Raw genomic sequence first — 15,269 nt, forward strand, 5'->3', positions numbered from 1 at the left:
AGCAAAAGACAAGAGGTCATTTTCACTCTATGTAAATTGCCTCACAGGTTTCTGAACTTTTAGAATGTCAGGGATGTTCTGATTGTGCTTTTATTGCGGTTTATTCCAAATCAGTGACATGGAGTAGGTTTGAAAACAAACTATGACAGAGATTGTGGGCAATGGCATTTTCTTGGACACAATCCCTTTAAATAAGTAGAGTCTCTCGGGGTGAGCATTTATTATTGAACTATCTACTATGATGCCAAGGTCTCCACTGCCAGTTGAGCCCCCATAAGCATATATGTGAAGTTAGGATTTTTTGCCTCAAAGTGAATAATTGGACAGTGACTTACATGAAATTGCATTTGCCATTTTAATGCCAGTGAGGATAAGGAAGTACAATGCAAGTAGTATCAGCCAAACCAGTTGCTGCTATCTGCATTTTTAAACGGCTGCATGTGAAAGGCAAAGACACATTTTACATAATATCTAGTGTAGTCCTTAGACTCAAACCAGACTTTTTATAGTAAAGAAAGTGATGGGAAAATGCACTAGAAAGTTTAGGTAACAACTGATTGATGGCAAGTCATATGACCTCTCTGCAAACAAATCAGAATAAATGCTCAATAAATGGCAGACATTGTATTTATTTATTTATTGCATTTGTATATGGCCCCATAGCTGAAGCTCTCTGGGTACTTTACAATAATTGTATAACCTCTGCACAACCTTTGGGCTAGCAAATCAGGATGAAGGCTCAATACAGGTAGTCTAGAGGCACACTTGGCTTGACAGCAGTACATGCAAAAAGGATCTGGGCTTCTCAATACACCGCTAGCTAAACACGATGCAGCAGCACGTTGCAGTAGCTAAAAAGGCTAGTGTGTTCTAGGTTGCATTAACAGAAGTGTAATGTCCAGAACACAAGAAGTAACAGCACCATACTATTCTATTTTAATAAAGCTTACCTGGAGTCCTACATCCTGTTCTCAACAACCTTGGATGGGTCCAAGGGAGGGCAACACAGATGATGATGATGATTACCATTTAAAAATACTTAATTAAAACAGTTAAAAACAACATCACAAAAAACAGGATGGGTCCTAAAAATATACATGTCAGGTGTCAAAGGCCAGGGTAAAGAAGTGTGTCTTCAGCATTCACTGAAAGTTGTACAATGAAGTTGCCAGATGCACCTCAGTGCGGAGGGAGTTCCACAGCTTAGGGAGAATCCCCTCTCCTGCCACAGAGAATGCCTTCTTCTGGGCCGCCACCACCCCAAAAGCTTATGAGGGTGGTGGAGCTACCAAAAGGACCCCTTCCGCTGATCTCAACACCCGAGAGGGTCTGTAGGGAAGGAGGCAGTCTTTCAGATAATTTGGGACCTAAGTCATTTAGAGCTTTAAACACTAACGTGAGCACCTTGAACTGGGTCCAGAAATGAACTGCCAATCAATGCAGCTGTTCTAAAACAGGGGTTATATGAGTTCTAAAGGGAACCCCTGTCAGTAATCTGGCTGCAGTATTTTGAGCCAGTTGAAGTTCCCAGGGTGTCTTTAAGGGCAGCCCCATGTAGAATGCATTGCAATAATCCAGTCTGGAAGTTACTAGAGCATAGTGCATGGAACACTGTGGCCAAGTCTTCTCTGTCCAAAAGGGGCTGAAACTGGAAAACCAGCTGGAGCTGGAAAAAGGCACTCTTAGCACCTAAGGCACCTGAACCTCCAGTGACAATGTTGGATCAAGGAGTACTGCTAGGCTGTGGACCTGATCCATCCAGAATAGGCTGTCTTTCCACCTCCTAGACATGAGAACTCCAGACACATAACACCTCTGTCTTTTCAGGATTCAGTCTCAATTTATTGGCCCACATCCACTCCATCACTGCCTCCAAGCACCTGTTCAACGCCTGAACTGCCTCTCCTGATTCAGATGGAATAAAGAGGTAGAGCTGAGTGTCATCTGGTGAATGGCCTACAGATAGTCTGATGAGGAAAGGATGAAGAAATTATGTATGTTTCGCTTCAAGATGAGACAAGTGAGAAACAATATTTGAAGGGTTGTCACATGGATGATGGGACAAATTTGTTTTCTGTTGCTGAGGGCAGGAGCCAAACTAAAAGGTTCAAATTGTAAGACAGAAGATTTTGATTAAACATTAGGATGAACTTCCTGGTGGTACAAACTGTTCAACAGTGGAACAGACTTCCTCAGAAAAAGATGGATTCTCCTTTAAGCAGAAGCTGGATGACCACCTATCAGGGATGTGGTAGCAATAGGTTTTCTGAATGAGCAGAAGGTTGACCTTTAAGGTCCCTTCCAACTCTATAATTCTATTATTCTATAAAGTATAGGGTTGCCAGGCTCAGGGCCTGAGACTGATCCTGTATCTTTAGGAAAAGAGAAAGTCAGCCAAGTGCAGGTGTTCTTGCAACACTGTAATGGGAAAAACCACAAGGTGGAATTCTCCCTTTCTCCTGCACAACTTTTAAAGATACAGAAGGCTTCTTGGAGGGCAGGCCCGGCAACCAAGAGGTCTTCTGTATCTTTAAAAGTTGTGCAGGGGGAAGGGAGAATTCCACCTTGTGGTTTTTCCCATTACAATGTTGCAAGAAAACCTGCACTTGGCTGACTTTCTCTTCTCCTAAAGATACAGGATTAGTCTCAGGCCCTGAACTTGGCAACCCTAGGTACAACCTATGCGACACCTGCCATGTATGTGCCACAAACATAGTGTTTCTTATATTCACTGCAGGTGAAAAACTGGGTTCCTCATCAAATGACAATCCTTGCAAACTGTTGCGATGCTCACAAGCCCTAGATTCAAGGAATTTATAACTGTGAGCTCTGAACACAAAGGTAGTGAGAAGATAAGATTAAGCTGGCGAGAAGTTAGAATATTAATTAGCCAGGAGCAGCTGTTCTAAATGGAATAAAATTTAAAGTAGTGGGAAACCTGATCTTTCGCTGCTGTTAAAACTGAAATTATTTTCTGGGATTCTTCCTTTCCAATAAATAAATAAACACATAAAAATTATCATTTCTGCCTCCAATATACTGAATCGTGGCAATGAACAAAATAGTTTTGGTGACAGCTTAGCTGGAATTTATTATTTCAACAGTAATGTTAAATATTAACACAATAGTGGGTTTGGAACACACAGTGAACCGTTTCCACCCAGATGGATAAACACTGGTTCCTCTGATTAAAAATAAAAATAAAAATGAGCAAACACTTTGGTGGCACAGTGTGAAAGACAATGATCTTGATATTGCACATTTGTTTTTTATTGTGTTGTAAAAAAGCATTACAGTTAGCTGTCTAAGGATAGAAAAGGGCAAAGGGAAGCTTAACAGAACATGTTTTACAGGGCAATAAACATGCTGATGTCTAACTTAATATCCGTCTTTTGGCTGTTCCCAAAAACAAATAGACTTCTGCAGCTCTTTGGGTGAGTCTGATCTCTGATCTCTTGCATGGATCCAGTTCCAGTAAAGGATTTTATTATTTGTGTGTGGCTTGTGATTCACTGGCAGTTTGTCTCTTTGAAGTATTTAAGCTTTTACAATATCATATCTTTTTTGTTCTGATATTGTGACTTTTACTAGATAAGCTGCTGGTTGTTGCTTCCCCCCTCCCTTCTTTCTTCACAGTTGCTGGTTGTGTTTTCTATTTGTAACTGATGACTGAGCAGCAAGCCACACCCCAGAGACCCGGCATAATGCTGCTATGCCCCATAAATCAACTCATGACTCTATATGCAGAAGCTTTGAGTGCCACAAATTTGGAGCTGTGTAATTTCATCCAATAAGAAAGGGTGCTTCCCTCTTTGGATCACATTGTGGCATTCTGCAGTTGCTGATTCTGTTAGAATGCTTAGGTCAGGATGGGGAACCTGCAGCCATTCAGATGTTGTTGGACTACAGCTCCCATCCACCCTGACCATTGGCCGTCGTGGACCGCTATCCTCCAAAACCTTGCCGCCGCTCACTCACTGCTTTGCTGGCTATAAATAAATACAGCAGCAGCATGTGCCGTGTGAGCAGAGTGATGCACATGTATGCATGATGCTTGCACAGTCTGGGCTGGCGTCTTCTCTGTCTGCTTGCTCAGTCGGGGCCTTTTCTAACGAAGGTGCTTGGTGAAGGCAGCTAGGTGAGCCAGCCATCCCAGGCCAGCAAGAAGCAAATATTACCACTGCTAGGGCAGCAGCTCAGGAGAATGGGAATGGCTCATTCTGTTTAGTGTAAGGCCAATGCCTCCATTCCTGCTGGGCTTGTATTTCTGCTTTCTTGCAACCTCATCCACACCTGAAGAGGTATATTATATATTTATTTTATATTTATTAAATTTATTAGTCACCCATCTGGCTGGTTTACCAGCCACTCTGGGCGACGTACAGCATAAAACATATAATTCACATTAAAACCTTAAAATTCCAACAATAACACTAAAACCTAACCCGCCCCCAAAGCCTTAAGAATTGTCAGAGGAACATAGGAAACTGTTTTATACTGAATCAGACATTGGTCCATCTAGCTCAGTATTGTCTACACTAACTGGCAGCAGCTCTCCAGGGTTTTAGGGAGGGTTCTCTCCCAGCCCTGCCTGGAAATGTCGGTGCCTGAACCTGGGGCTTTCTGCATGCAAGGCAAATACTCTGCCACTAAGCTACATCCCTTCAGTTCCCCTGAATGGCTACCTGGGTTCACGCTTTGGATAAAGCAGAATAGCTCTGACTCAATACTCAGGAGTATGAAGAAGCCCTCAAATGTAAATATATGCTTCCTTAATTTCAAGGAAAACACATTCCCAAGTTAAATGTCCAAATATTCTTGACCTCAGATTTGTCATCAGTAGTTTACTGATTTCATGCAACACTGGGCCTGTTTGCTGGGGAAAGGCCGTTACTCAGGGCTTATCCAAACGGAGCAGGATAATCCACGGTTTCCATATTCGGTTTGTCATCTGATAGTCCTCACTTTGCCTTTTAGTTCACTCTTTCCCAATAAAAAAAAATGCTTTTTTGCACCCGCACACGCAGTGGTAAGACCCCTACATTCTTTTCGCTTTTTCCAAGCTCCTCCTCTAAAACCTCCCCCTATCAACCAATTGGTCAGCAAAAAAATTACATATGCTCCTCTCCCCCTTTGCAACGAAGCACAATATGGCTGTAAAGGAGTTCTCGCCTCAGAAGGAAAGGTTGCTGGTCGGTTTCACGCCTGCCTTCCCACGGAAAATGAAATTGACACCCTTTTCTTGTTTGCATTTGCATATTACACTTAAAGGAATGTATGCTTTTCTGCCTTTATTGATATGTAAGGAGATACACACTCTGGCAATGCACTTATTTCTCCAAAAAAGCAAGAAATGTGTCCCCCCCTCCTTCTCCCTTTCCTTCCCACTGAGAATGAAATTGACAAAGCTTTCTGGAGCAGGCTTGAAACTGAGCAGAAGCTCTTTTCTTGTTTGCATTTGCGATATTACACTTAAACGAATGTTTAAGTGATATTACACTTAAACGAATCTTGTCAGACTGTGAGATTTCTACACTAACGGTATACTACTTTCACAGGATAGCTGGCATATCACACTAAAAGATAAAGGTGTCTCCTGGATGTTTTGGTACCAGATAAGCTCATTTATAAGAAAAAAAATTATTATAACTCAAGGAACAAGACGGCTCACTACAGGAGAACTTCTGGTTTCAGTGTTGGCGACGAAAAAGGTTTAGTTTCCAAATTATATAAACTTTTAATAGAGAGGGATATGGGTAGTAATATGAACTTCAAAACATACTGGGAAACTGATTTGAAATGTGAAATTGAAGATGAAACTTGGAAGGACATGTGGATGCAGTTCCCATATAAAGTGGTGTTGATCTCCATTAGGGAGACTGCTTCGAAAATTGTCCAAAAATGGTATCTGTCTTCCCTTCGCTTATCACACATTACAAAGAAGAGCTCTCCTGTGTGTTGGAGGGGGGGTGACAGAACAGTCTCATATATGCACATGTGGGAATGGGAATAATTGCAAAGTGATGATAATAGACACGTCCAGCTGAATTTTCTGATACTGAAACAGGGGGAAAATGAGCTGTGGAAACTGCTAAGTCTTGTGGGTCTCATGCACAAATGAATGGAGGCACAATTTTCATTTTTGCAGGAATGGCTGCAGAAACGATTTCTTATAGAAGTAGGAGATGCTGTTCTAAACATTTAAAATAATGAAATTAGCTTCTTCCATTTGTTCAAGTACTAATACTTTTCAGAATGGTAGAATTAAATAACTGTACTCAGAGGATTTCTTGTTTCATTTATTCTTGAGAGAAAACATTATTTCTTTCCTTTCCTTTCCTTGAGGTTTTCTTATCTCTGAGTTGGTTTCTTCCCAAAACCACAAGAATGTCATATTCTTATTAGGCTTCTCCTGCCCCACCCCCAAGGGTATATTAGCACATTCTCTGATTATGATGAAACCACCAGCCATCATTGTCTATAGCCAGGATCCAAAGAATGGATGTGTTACTGCAGCCTTTGCCAACCTGATGCCCTTCAGATGTTTTGGACTACAACTTCCATCAGCCCAAGTCCCATAAGCATGCTGGCTGGGGCTGATGGGAGTTGTAATCCAAAGCACCAGCACCAGGTTGGCAAAGGCTGTGTTAGTGCACTTTTCCTCTCTACATCTGACTGAAAACACAACACTACATGGCAAGCTGTTTTGCATGTGTGATTCACTCCATTTTGATAATTTTAACCATGTGGGCTCATATGGCAGACCACAGTTGAAATGGGACTAAAGCATGCAGACTACATGTATGAACTAGGCCTGAGTTGCAAGCTGCGTGCTTTCCAGGAAAGCTCTTAAAATTGCTCAGAGATGCATGCAGGGCAGAACAGGATGTGAAGAACCCACTTCTGATTTTTGTGTTTAGATGGCTCCTATATTGAATCACAGAATCATCCAAAGGGTGATCTCCTATGAATCCAGACTGCCAAGGCCCTGGCATCTATTAAGAACATACTAACACAAGAAGAGTCTGCTGGATCAGACCAATGGCCCATCTAGTCCAGAATCCTGTTCTCACAGTGGCCAACTGGATACTTATGGGATGCTTGGAAGCAGGACCTGAATGCAAGAGCATTCTCCCCTCCTGCAGTTTCCAACAACTGGTATCTGGAAGCGTACTGCTTCCTATCATGGTTGCAGAGCATAGCCGTCATGGCTAGTAGCCACTGATAGCCTTATCCTTCATGAATTTATCTAATCCTCTTTTAAAGGCATCCAAGTTGGTGGCCATGACTCACTGTCTGCTGTAGGAGCAAATCATAGTTACTGCTTTTGATGATCTTTCACCTCAGCCTAGTGTGTGTTTCTTGTGAAGCCTGAGCCTAGGCATGCAAATGAATTTGCTGATTGTTACGATTCATGAACTGTGATTTGGCTTTGTTAGCATAGCTGTTTGCTTTCTCCAACCCATGGAAACCCTCTTCCTTGTTGCTCTGCTGTGAATAGCAATGCTACTCCAATGGACATAACCTGGTTGCTTTCCAGAGAGGCTGCCATGAATTGTTTTGTTTTTAAAAAACAATATAACTCAATGAGATGTGTACAAACTTACAATCTTCTTTCTCTAAAATCTATTATACTTTACTGTTGTGCAAACACCCACACTTTCCCACTATTACAGAATGGAAACAAGCCATTTCACATATCATTCATCAATCTTTTAAACACTCTTACTGAATCAAAGTTGCTTAAAATCTTATTTCTTTGAATGAAGGAAAACATATTTTGTAGTAATGTGGGAAAATCGTTCTGATTTACACAAAATATATTTCATGTTGGAAAGTGATTGCTTCATAATTTTATTTTTTTAAAGGCCATTTGCTTTAAATTTTGGGATTTTTCAGGAAGTAATTTGAGGAAGGAGATATTATGGAATTGTACCTGCACTGACTTTATAAGGATTGGTGTAATTTAATTTATTAATAACTGATCTGTTTTGAGGTGAGGGGTAAGCACTGAAATAGCAATTTTACCCAACACAACACTCAATTTGCAGTACTCAAAAGCACAGTGCAGCACCTATTCTTGACTTAATCCACCCAACAGGATGTGCTATTTTAAGTGGAAATAACTCTTGAACAAGTTTGTTGACTGTGGGAGAGTGATATTGCTATCTTCCCACTTGAGGACCAAGCAGGGGGTGATTTGCATCCCTGCTGCAGTCACCAAACTCTGTGCAGGTTTGCGGGGAGGGAACATGCTTCCACAAGCAGTCTAAGAGCAGTCTTCTATAATATTCTAGTGTCAGTGATGTGAGAAGCACCACAAATGTGAAATGTACCAGTGCATATTATGATTACTGTTTATCCTTTAAGCGCTTGCGCTCTGGGACAACCAAACTATTATCTGGAGATAATTTATGTGCATGGTTTGCTGGGCAGAGGGAAGGGCTAAGGGATGTACTCAGTGGTTGAGGTGTGCTTTGCATGTAGAAGGTCCCTGTTTCAATCCCTAGCATCTCCAAGTAGGGCTGGGAGAGACTTCCAGTCTGAAACCCTGGACAGACACTGCTGGTCATCAGTGTCGAGTCGGCAGTTCTGAGCTAGGTAGACCACTATCTGTGTACATAGATACATTTAAAGCAAGTTTAAAGCAAATTCCTTCCCCAAAGAATCCTGGGAACTATAGCTCGTTCCTCACGGAGCTACAGTTCCCAGCACCCTTAACAAACCACAGCTCACAGGATTCTTTTTTGGGGGGTGGAAAGTCATGTGTTTGATAGTCAGTCTTGAAGGAGTCTGCACCAGTAGTGTAGTGGCAAATTCAGAAGCACAGGGGCCCTTCATGTTAGTCATAGCCATGCCCCCTCCCTCTTTTTTGCTATGGGGTTGACAATGAGATCCTTGGTAATGCCTTCTCTCACAATAGACATTCCTAGTGGCCAATAAGCATGAAAGGGGATAGTGTTGGTGACTGAGAAGACTCTTCTCAGTAGCTGACTCGCCTCCTTTAGCTCAGATTGGCACCAATCAGCAGGAAAAGTCAAATAAGCATGTTAGTAGATTCTTCTCAGTGCCTAAGACACTCTTCTTTCATGCTCACAGGACACTGGAGAGATAGGGACCCTGTTGGGACCCTGGTCCCAAAAAAGTAAAGGGTCTAAGACCCCACAAAGCCCTGGACGACTACACCCTTGGTCTGCACTGATGGTGGACCTACATGCTAGCAAATATATTTCCTGGGTAACAATACTGTGGGGTCGAGGCATTTTCAGGGGAAATTGGCAGGTGGGGGCTGCTTGACCTTTTCCCTGCCCCCATCACCCACTTGTTTCCGGTCTCAGGTCTGGCTTGAAGAAAAATGGAAGAAACTGTCAGGGTGGAGAGGGGACCACAATGTAGAATTGGTGGGTGGGGAAAATTGAAGCATTCCCTGCTGCCTGCCAATATTTTCCTGTAAATGTCCCTCACTCGTTGGCAGTTGGGGGCTCCACGTCAGTGGGCAGTGGAATCCGCTCCAGATTTTAGCCAAGACTTTCAAGGAGCTGTCCAAGCACCTTGGACAGCTCCTTGGAAGTTCAGACTAAAACCTGGAGCAGATTACCTCACTGACATGGAGCCAACAGCTGCCACTGCCCGCACTCCCATCAGTTTCGTGAACCAAATCTCAGGGTTGGGAAGCCCTGTAATGTGCAATTCTGCCCTAAGATGGGGTTTTAGTCTGTAATACAAATATGCAGAATTATACATGTTAATATGGAATAGACAAATAGGGCCATGAAACAAGCCCAGGTATAATATGATTTAACAGCCAATTAGTTTTTTTTATAATTGAATTACAGATGTGGGAAAGGCTACCTTCCATCCCCTAAAAAACCCAGCAAAGATCCAGCACTAATTTACATGTCACAGGAAAACATCCAGACAATCACATATGCTAATATGGAAATGCTTTTTATCTTAGCAGCGTAGACAGTTTGGCAACACACCAAAAGTTCTACATCAGGTTTTAAAAAGTTAAAAAATAGACAAGTTCCTCTGAATTTGTACCTAATGGCTAACTGTAACCGTGTGTAAAACATTCATCATTATATTTGCTCCCACCAAGATCACCAGGTTATGCATAGTGAACAATTTAGGAAGCAGTCTCATAAATAAAGACAAGATGGGCTGTTGTAATAATTATACTGCAGTGAACACAAGCACTTTTTGTAGTCACGCAAGTATTTGCTTGTAGTGCCACCACCTGGCTGAAAATGGAACTACTACAGTTTGCATTGGCACAAGCCTAATACAAATCAGCACAATCCTATACACAGGAACATAGGGGGCTGACTATCTAGCTGGTCCATCTAGCTCTGTATGTTCTACAATGACTGCAGTGGCTTTCCAGGATTTCAGGTAGGGATCTCTCCCGGCCTTCTCTGGAGATGCTGGGGATTGAACCAGGTAACTTCTGCATACAAAGAAAATGTTCTACGAATGAACTTACGGCCCTTCCTCTACATGTCTATTTAGAAATCAGTCCCACTGAGTTCAGTTTTATTTCATTTCCTACATTTGTATTCTGCTTTTCCTCCAAAGAGTTCAAGGCAACATATGTGAATTCACCTGCATCCATTTTATTTTCACAACAACCGTGTGAGATAGGTTGGCTGAGAGATAATGGGTGGCCCAAAACTACTCAGGGAGCCTCATGGCTGAATGGGGTTTAAACCAGGTCTCCCTGGTCCTAGTCCAATACTCAAACCACTATACCACAGTGACACCACATAAAACACATGTAAAAAGTGTCTTACAGCCTACGTGTATCTATTCAGAAATTAGTTCAATTGAGTTCAATGGGCCTTCCTCCCAGGTAAATGTGTATAGGATTGCAACCCTAAATTCACACCAAATCAGCGTAAGAAAGAAAGCCCCATGGAGTGGGGCAAGGTACTGGGAAATGAAAGCAAGTGATTTTTGAGATTAGCTGATGAAATAAATAAGAAGTGCCTTGGTGGATCAGACCAAGGGCCCATCCAGTCCAGCATCCTGTTCTCACAATGGCCAACCAGATGCCCATGGGAAACCCGCAAGCAGGAGCTGGACTTGATGGCCTTATAGGCCCCTTCCAACTCTACTATTCTTTGATTCTATGACTTGTGGTTTCCAGCAACTTGTATTCACAAGCATGCTGTCTCCAACCATGGAAGCAGAGTACAGCCACCGTGGCTAATAGCCATAGATAGCCTTGTCATCCATGAATTTGTCTAATCCTCTTTTAAAGCCATTGAAGTTGGTGGTCATCACTGCCTCTTATGAGAGCAAATTCCGTAGTCTATGCACTGCGTGAAGAAGTACTTTCTTTTGTCTGTCCTGAATCTTCCAACATTCAGCTTCATTGGATTTATGACACCACTTCCAATACATGCTTCCCTATCCTTCCGATATAGTTTATATCCATGGATAACCATGTCCCGCTGGTTCTCTCCATTCCACCAGTTTTCCATTATGCTCACTATGTCAATGCTGTCCTCTAAGACCAAGCACTCCAGTTCTCCCATCGTGGCTCTAGCATTAGCACATAAACACTTATATACAGTGTCTCTGTTCAAATGTCTTTAGGACTTTTGTTTTGACATGTACTTTGGCCTCTCCAAATTACTATCCAGGCCATCCAAGTTGGTGGTCACCCCTGCCTCTGTATTTAACATGCTGTACATGTTAAAACTCTGCTTGTCAGTTTCCTTTAATTAGACATTTAAATGGGATGGTTTGGAGATATCTAATTCCAATGTATTATGCTGTTCGGTCAGGGTTGATTCACCTGAATCAATACAGAATCAGGTTTTTTGGATGCATGGCAAAGTCTGTATGTGACTGCATTGAATCCTGGTTTACTGTACCACTGCAGAGAGTAGTGGAGTTGTGAAAGATAGCCATATAATGAAGAACAGTATACGGGGGGCATGGTGAAACACAACCACTTATCCATGTGCCTATCCTGCCTTGATGAGAGAATGAGTATGAAATATATAAGTTCATCCGATCTTGTATCTCGCCATCTGATCATGTTTGGGTGAACTAGCCTTTGGTTTCCTATTGTGCTGAAGGACACTGCTTCCAATATAAGTACTATTGGGGTGGGGGTGTTCTTGAAACTACCTGTGCTCTTTGCTGTGAGTCATTCATGTGCACCAGCTGCCCATGTGGATTAGCTACCACCCCATGGTTTTTCTTTGTGTAAATTATTCCTGGTGGCAGCTTGTAATAGTTTGGAAATGAACAACATGGCAGAAATAGCATCTGAATGAAAAAAAAAACCTGCATGTTTCCCATGGTTGATACTCAGAGACCATTAGCAGTGGATTTGCTGTCTAAACAGGGCCTTCAATGTGACCATTTTGATTAAGAGAAATCCTGCCTGTTCCCATTTCAGCTGTGCATTGAAGGCGCCTGGTGAGCTCACAGTTACGTGAGGTTTTATGGAAACAGAAAGCACACTGCTATCATTGTATTCTCTCATTCAAAACTGAATTACCTCATGACAGAATATTTAACTCTGCTGGCCTCCCTTTGTACTCATATTTCAACACAGCACATGAAAGAAATGAAGAATAGGTTTAAACTCCATTTCAACTGTTTGAGAGTTATGGGCCATTTTGCCTTTCATTCAGTCAGTTATTTCAGTAACCTCTGGTTCTGGGAAAGCAATATAGGCTGAGAGGAGAAACAGTTTAAGGGAAGGCATCTCCCTCGTGAAGCAGGCGGTTGACATATTTGCCTCACATAAAAGACAATGTTTTGCTTTGGCCTGCTGCAAACAAAGTGGGAATTTTTTCTCCTGTGCCTCACTTGTCTGTGCAAACATTAATTTGTATAAATGTGGCCTATGCCATTTTCCTTGAGAAGAAAATACACAGTGACCTTCTGCTAGTTTTACAAAAGGCTTTGCATTGTTAAATGTCAGTCAGGGTGTGTTGTATGCCTTTTTAAAACTGAATTAATTTTTTTTCCAAGGACAGAAATATGCCCTCTGATGCCTGGGCAAGACAAATGCTTCTTGTCTTGGTACTTTGATGTGAACTATCTAAAATATATCCAGGAATGAAGAAACCATCTGGGAATGGAGAGCTAAAGGACTGGGCTGGATTAAAGCAGCAAATGAGGAACACCAGTTACACTGAAAGCAATAACAACAACAACAACAATAATAATGGCTTTCTGAAATGACAGTAACCTTCTCAGGATCTCTCAAAATTCTAGAACAAACTTCCCTCCCATCCCCTGATGAAATTATGCTTGAAAGAAGCGTTCTGTTGTAGTCAATAGAATAAAATCCAGTGTGTGCTAGATTGCTGTGTGCATCTGTGTGGTGCCCCATGATAGTTTCTCTGGTTTACAGATGTGCCCATGGGCCCCAAAAGGTTTGCTACCCCTGCATTAGCAGCAGCCAGTGATATGGAGAAAGGAGTGGGGAAATGCAGAGTTTAGTGCTATTTTTGGCACCAGCCCCATGTGTCTTATAATGTGTTGCTCTGCCATGGCTCATAGTAAAGCCACATTCATACCATACATTTAAAGCACCATTATACCACTTTAAACAGTGATAGCTTCCCCCAAAGAATCCTGAGAACAATAGTTTCATAAGGGTGCTGAGAGATTTTAGGAGCCCCTATTCCCCTCACAGAGCTACAATTCCCAGAGAACCTTGGGAAAAAGGATTGATTGGTAAACTATTTTGGAAATTGTAGTTTTGTGAGGGGAAGACAGGTCTCCTAAAAACTCTCAGCATGCTTACCAAACTATAGTTCCCAGCATTTTTTGGGGGAAGTCATGATTGCTTATAGTGGTATAATAGTGCTTTAAATGTATGGTGTAAATGTGGCCTAAGTTTATAATGCTTATTTCTAGGGTAGGCTGGGCTCACACAGGCCATCCAGTCCTCACAGTTGACATTTCCCAGGACTTTCCAAAGCAAGGAATAGTATATGGCTGCAGTGCCAGGTGGTTGGGTCTAGCTGCCATTTAAATTTCCCACAGTGCCCTCAGTGTAGTGTCACTCCAGATCATTGTGGGAAATTTAAATGGCCTTGCATGGAACACCACACCAGGAAAATAAATTAAAGGGGGACAAGAGTGAGTGTTACTGGTGGTCCCAGTTAGAATCCTGGGTCCCTAGCAGTTGCCAAACATTGCTAGGTGTTGGTGCCAGCCCTGAGTGACAGCAAGGAGGAGAAGGAGCAAAATCTGGAGGCTCCAGGAGTTTGACAGTGGATCTCCTGCAGCGGTGTAATCCTCAGCAATTGCCCAGTGATGTCTTCCCCTGACATTGGCCCATGTCCTATCACTGCTACCAAAATCTTTTATTGTGGAGATGCCAGAGACTGAACCGAAGCCATTGGGCTATGCTTTCACAGTATGCATTCTACCAATGAGCTTCAGACTCTGCTCAACGGTATCTGAATTATGGTCTCTGTTGGGTGTATATGATAAAGACTGTTATTTATTATAGAAATTGGACTTGTTAACAATCTTTCTGAGATTTAAACACAGATGATTTTTTCAGGCTTGTGTCTGTAGACTGCCTTTCTTTTGGAACACAGTGCAATAAATCTTTCTTTGGAAGAGGATTTTCTTCTTACGCTCATGCTGTTTGCCACGTTTGTGTTAAGGTGAAAGAGTCAGCTAATAAAACATTGATGCCTTTTGAGGTTTGGCTTTGTGACTCGTTGGCCTTTGAGCCGAGGGAACATTGTATGGATTTCCCTTGCATATTCATTTTCATCACTAAATAGATTCATTTTGGCTATGTTTGTGTCCCTTTTCATGTTCCCTTTCTTTGAACATTTTGTGTTATTGAATTTCACTGGCACAAATTCATGGAAAGTGAATTTCAAAGCTGAATGCATGAGCTTGATTATTATTGTTTCCAGTAGCACCCACACGGCCTTCGCTGCTCAGCGCTCACAAACATGAAGGATTTTATTGTGGCTACGTGAGGACACAACATTCGCAGAAATATTATTCATTTGTTTCCTCATCAGTAATATAATTAAGGATAGGTTCACCCAATGGTGTATTTTACCACATATTGGAAAGGCAGTCACTTACAGCTGTATTGGGAACATGTCTCATTTCTGTTTCTTTACCCATAACTTCAGACAGAGCGGGATCACAAAATGTTATTTTCACCATACGTACAATTGACCAGCAGTGGTTGCAGTTGAAATAATTTGTATCAAGAACCTATTTTGCTTTCTTTATAGCTGAGATTTACTTTTCTTCATTGT

General features: G+C 42.0%; 1 long non-coding RNA gene across 1 annotated transcript in view; it reads left to right on the top strand.

Annotated features, from left to right (window-relative positions):
• LOC133385881 (uncharacterized) overlaps positions 1-13,560 on the top strand; it is a 29,063-nt gene extending 15,503 nt beyond the window's left edge. The window contains exon 3 of the long non-coding RNA XR_009762994.1: positions 12,997-13,560. This is a non-coding gene — a long non-coding RNA (uncharacterized LOC133385881). The remainder of the gene's footprint in view (positions 1-12,996) is intronic.
• Positions 13,561-15,269: the final 1,709 nt, after the last annotated feature.

Source organism: Rhineura floridana, chromosome 5 (assembly GCF_030035675.1).
Source record: "Rhineura floridana isolate rRhiFlo1 chromosome 5, rRhiFlo1.hap2, whole genome shotgun sequence".
Lineage (NCBI taxonomy): Eukaryota > Metazoa > Chordata > Lepidosauria > Squamata > Rhineuridae > Rhineura > Rhineura floridana.